This window comes from Alosa pseudoharengus, unplaced genomic scaffold, assembly GCF_046254945.1.
Source record: "Alosa pseudoharengus isolate Yale_2024_CS ecotype anadromous, Long Island Sound unplaced genomic scaffold, YU_APseudo_1.1 YU_APseudo_1.1_scf_17, whole genome shotgun sequence".
In the NCBI taxonomy this organism is placed as follows: domain Eukaryota; kingdom Metazoa; phylum Chordata; class Actinopteri; order Clupeiformes; family Clupeidae; genus Alosa; species Alosa pseudoharengus.
This window is the reverse complement of record NW_027468640.1, coordinates 14530157-14535488: the sequence shown is the minus strand read 5'-3', so window position 1 is coordinate 14535488 and position 5332 is coordinate 14530157. Positions and strand designations below refer to the sequence as shown.

Sequence of the window (5332 nt, the reverse complement as noted above, 5' to 3'; positions counted from 1 at the left end):
CGGATGCCTAAATTGTGGATTTATTCCAAGTGTTTTGTAATGTCTGGCACTGAAAACAAACAGCCTCTAAATCACATCAAACTTTGCATATGCAGAATTTAAGAGGCAGTTAGCCATCTGTAGGTGGCAATATTTAGAATTTTCTCACAGTCTTTCTCGTGAATGTGTGTGTCTGTGTGTGTATGTGTGTGTGTGTGTGTGTATATGTGTGTGTGTGTGTGTGTGTGTGTGTGTGTGTATGGTGGATTTACTCTTCCTCTGCCCTAAATGGAAGTCTTTTTATACAGCTTGCTGCATTGTATGAGCATCATTTTCCCCTACAACACACTTGGAAAACACCAATCAGACATACAAAGCACATTACATGGTAAAACAGAATGTAGGTGTGTGTGCAGAAAAGGAAATTAGATGAATTTTGTTAATGCAAAACAATGAACATTAAAAGAAATTTGCTGAGATCAATGAGCGAGAACTGCGGGATTCCATTACCAAGCCTACCTCATTTCCTGGTGCAAAATGGAAAATGTGCCTGAGATGGATCGTGTCATTATCGCAAGCGGCAGATTCTCGGGGTCAGGAAGAGAGTGTCTGCACTGAGCAATGATGCCCAGGGGATTGCTCAACACATGCCCGGTTCGCACCAAAATGAACACAGGGGCATAACCTTGCCTTCTGCCATTGTGTTCACAGGTGCTCTGTCATTTCTGCACAGCTGCAATATTTAAAACATGTATAACCTAGGCTATATGCCAATACCACGAATAGCCTACCTAAGCCTACAGTGTACACACACACACAAATACAAGTTGTATATTTCCTTCTGTTATGAGTATTTGCCATTCTTGTATCGACATTTTTTAAGTATTTTCTTATCATGAAAAATTACAGAACAAGGGACTTTTAAATTGATGATATCCGGTTTTCGCCCGGAACAAGGAAGTTAGTGCAAGAACATGGGATCCACGGAGAAGACGGGAGCAGTTTGCTCCATACCTAAACATTCGTATTGGTTTGACTTTTGGCTTTTCCTGTTGTTTGACATCGTATTCTTTCTTGTTATGCATTTCATCGTTCCATGACGGGTGAGTGTGGCATCGGTAGCCTACGACTATCTGCAATAATTTACTAGCTCTTAGACAAGAGAAACATAGGCAAGTCTCCCAGATTCAGTCATCAGTTTGCTACGTGACAAAACCCACGAATCTGTCGTAACGTTACCTACCAATGTAGGCTACTGATGTTATCCTATTCAGTGGCACACACATGGCTGTTAAACAGGCTTTTTTACCTGAAGCTTCGGGAATTACTTTGCTGTGCAGGAAGTTAGCTAGCAAACACGTTGTAATGCTTGGGGTTGGTGCCAGAAAAGTTACCAAAAGTGTGCCTTCTGGTTTTTCCCACCTACTGGTTTCCTTGCGCGTGCTCGCGTTGCTCACCACAGCTGCAGGAGTTGTCAAACATTCACAAACAAGTTGTTTTAGACAGATTTGAAGTCGCATTTCATATCTACCCCATGATCACTACACTACAACCACTCGGACAAAATACATGTAAAATAATTTTACATTCGGAGTCGGAGTCAATAAGATGAATAGCCTATAGCTATACTTGCCTTGCATGACAAGTCAATATTGAGAAGTAACTGTAACTTTATAGTGTGCTAACCTCGACAACCCAACAGTATACTAACAGTATTCTATTCTAAAGAATTTCATGCCATTTCAATAACATTGAAAATCATTGCGTGGTGGTCAGATTTGATACTGTGGTGGGCCGCCACAAATTAATCAATGTATGGGAAACACTGACAGTACATAAAAGGTGTTATTATAGTAGACAACAGACTACATTAGACTGCCCAAATTATTTATTATTGAATTACTAGGTACATACACGTTTTAAGTGTGAGGTTGCATGTAATGTATCATTAAGCAAATGTTCTGCACCTCCTTCTGTTGATCTCCCTTCTCTCTCCATCACCTGACTGCTCTTTTGTTGTTTGATCTATGCCAGAGATCTACCAAGAAGACAGTAAAATGTTTGATGTTAAAATGGGATGAGAGAGAGAGAGCTACCCTCTACAAAATCATGGAATCAGATCAGTGTGTGGCAAACCAACAAATACATACTACATTACAGGATACAAAGAACTTTTGAGATTGCAATGTTCAGCTCTAATTACAAATGCTTTGCTTATGCTTAGATATTTAATGGTTTATAGTTTGTGACTGTTAAAACATCTCCCTTACGAAAAAATCCTACATTGCAGGCCTACTGTGTATCAAAACTGCAATTTTTTGCTATAGTGTTAGAGAGTGTAACATCCTCATCTGCTCCTCAGAACATCAGTACAAATGTTCAACAACGGGGGAAAGCATTTAGCCCTTCTGGCTAAATTTAGTTATTTAGAGCTGAGTGTAATAAATCTCTCTCTCTCTCTCTCTCTCAAAACGAGCACTGAAATGTGTCGTGCCAATTAACCTGACCAAATGCCTTGCAGTTGCCTAATGCTTGCTTAGCCTTCTAGCAGGGCTCAAAATTGCACCAGACAAATGCTGGTAAATATTGAAGTTGGTAGATTTCAGACAGAAAATACGGATTACCTATTGAATGGTGGGTGAATTTCGCCACTTCATTCGTCAGTGAAGATATTCAAGATAGTGAATGGTAGATATTCACATTTCAAAAAGTTAATTTTGACTCCTGCTTAGTGTTTACTAATGATAGCTTGCTAGCCAGCTAGCGATAGGATAGGTAAACAACACTAATAGCTGGCCTTTATGGAGTTGGTCGGACAGGACTAAGCTTATATTTCAGTTTGCAAACATGAATTCTTACCCTTTGCCTTTCGTTTGAAAAAGCCAAACAGTTTCTATTGTTTTTTGCTGGCCATGTCATGTCTGCTTTCTCAACGTAGCCTACTGCAACCTATGACGCTGAACCACCCAGTGAGTTGACAGCAGTAATGTTAGTTGAGAGCACAGATCCACTGATCTCAGACCAGACCGCAAAGCGACCCTCTGCCGCTCTCCACCCATCCCCAGCCCAGCCCCGTCCGGCCCGTTCTGCTTCTCCTTGTCAGAGTTTAGTGTTCAGGATTCCTTGTTCTAACAGGCTATGAGGGATAGAATGCACAACAAAATAAAAAAGTTAAATAAAAAAATGTTGGCTACCCGGGCTGAGCTCAATTTACCCCGCCCCGGTAAAATCGTCTGTCGACGCCCCTGTGATCAACCACAAAGAGTAGCCTATGCACAGTGCACTGACGACCGTAGCAGCCCAAGGTAACCAGTTGTTTTAGATGAAGGGCAACCACTTGTTTCAGATAGCCTTCCTCTGGACAACATGTTACCTGGGTGCTGCCTACGTTATTAATTGATGGTAGCCTAGGCTACAATAGTATCGCACATCACTCAGGTATTAGTTGGCTCAGTGGGTAGGGAATCAGGCTGGAGAGTGTCATGCATGTGTTGCTTTTGCGGATCGAATCCAGTTTAATGCTAGTTTTCAAAACATATATTTTTTTACATGTCTTTTGTCCGAGTGCTGTAATGTAGCCTAGCGCTCATGGCGTATATATGAAAAGCGACTTCAAACCGCCTAACAACTTGTTTGTGAATGTCTGACAACTGCTGCAGCGCATGCACGTGCAAGGAAACCAGTAGGTGGAGAAAGCAGAAGGCACACAACACCGGCACCTGGGATGTGCGTGTCCCCATTCAAACTGAGTGTCTTTCCCCCGTCCTGTTTTATTTAGCAGGCATGTCATGGATCGCCAGGACCAAAGATTGTTGATGAACGTCGCTAAGAAACCCGGTAGGTTTCGTCCCATATACTAAATTGTCCTAATGTGGGACACTGGCTAATGAGGGACACCTAAGCTCCAGTGGGTGTGGCTCTTCCCTAATGAATGTCAGTGAAACTATGGGAAAGCCAAAGCTGTAGGGTTCTGTGATCAAAATTGGATGTGGATTTAATGTGTTGACTTCACACTGTAGCCTAATATAGCCTAGGCCTACTACAGTCCGAAAAGCAAAACATGTCCCACATTAGGGCAATCCACCCCCTGCATTGAAAACACCCCTGAAGTTTTACCATTAAATTGGTGTGTGAATTATCCATTATGTTGAGATTAACAGACACAAATAGACTATCTACTAACTAATAAAACTATCTACTGTTTAAATTCTAAACAAAAGTGACTGACCTTCCTCAAATGAGTCTACACAGCCTTTTGATTGCATATGCTATCAAGGCTACTTAATCAAAGTAGTCACTAGTAGACACACCCTCATACTGAGTTCCATACTCACCACTATTGCAATGCCATAGCACATTTTGAAACTCTTGCCATTATGCTTTGTGTGTGTGCTTGATTTCCATTTAAAGCCCATCTGCGGCAATAGATGATTTTAATGAATATAAATACATGGATTAATAAATCTATAAATATAATAAATTAACAATTATTAATGTTTTGTTTTTCAGGGAATGAAGTCTACCTTTGCCCTCTGCTTTCACCAGATCTGTGGCCAAGATAACCTGTCATTCATTCATTCATTCATTCACTCGTTCATTTGTTTATTAATTTATAAATTCATTCCGTGGAAATTGTTTACACATGAAAACGATGTCCTTTCATTTATTTATGTATAGTCCCGGCTGGCTCTGTTCTGTTAGCAATGGCTTTGTTCATCAACACTTGACATGGCATGATCTACTTTACTGCTGACGCCAAAGCTTGGCACCAAATGCTGAAAAATATCACTAATGTGTACAATGATGATCGTAATTGTGGTGTTACCCATTGAATTTTTTTATTGATTGATTGATTGATTGATGATTGATTGTGTGAAAGAAATGTTATTTTCAACAAACTACTGTGTAGAGGCTTTAAATTAACAAAATATATATTTTTCATGCATTTTGTTGTGTCTGTGGTGTTATTTCCTGATTACGTGTATGTGGAACAGTACCTGGGATATTTGAATTATGTTATCTAGAGAACGGCTAAAACATGATATCTGTCATATTGTATGCTGTCAAATACATTTGTCTCCTCAGGGCCCACCTACAGAAATGCCATTAGGGTAGGCAAATGTATTTTATGTACATGATTACATTCTTCAAAGGTTAAGTTTTATGAACATGATCTTATATTAACCAATTCTTGAAATAGTATTTACATTCAAAGATCACTGAAGTATGTAGGCCTATTATTTTTAGGATATCTCAGCTACTGTATGTCAGGGACTTTTATCAGTGCTGTGCACCCCCCCTGGCCCATGTTATCTGCATAGCATTTGGTTTCATGTTTTCTGAAGCAGGTCAT

At 40.1% G+C, this 5332-nt stretch overlaps 1 long non-coding RNA gene across 1 annotated transcript; it reads left to right on the top strand.

Moving 5' to 3' along the window:
- The first annotated feature begins 950 nt into the window (after window positions 1–950).
- LOC143127269 (uncharacterized) lies at window positions 951–4924 on the top strand. Its single transcript, XR_012987560.1, has 3 exons — window positions 951–1082; window positions 3758–3816; window positions 4489–4924. It is a non-coding gene; the product is annotated as an uncharacterized LOC143127269 (long non-coding RNA).
- Window positions 4925–5332: the final 408 nt, after the last annotated feature.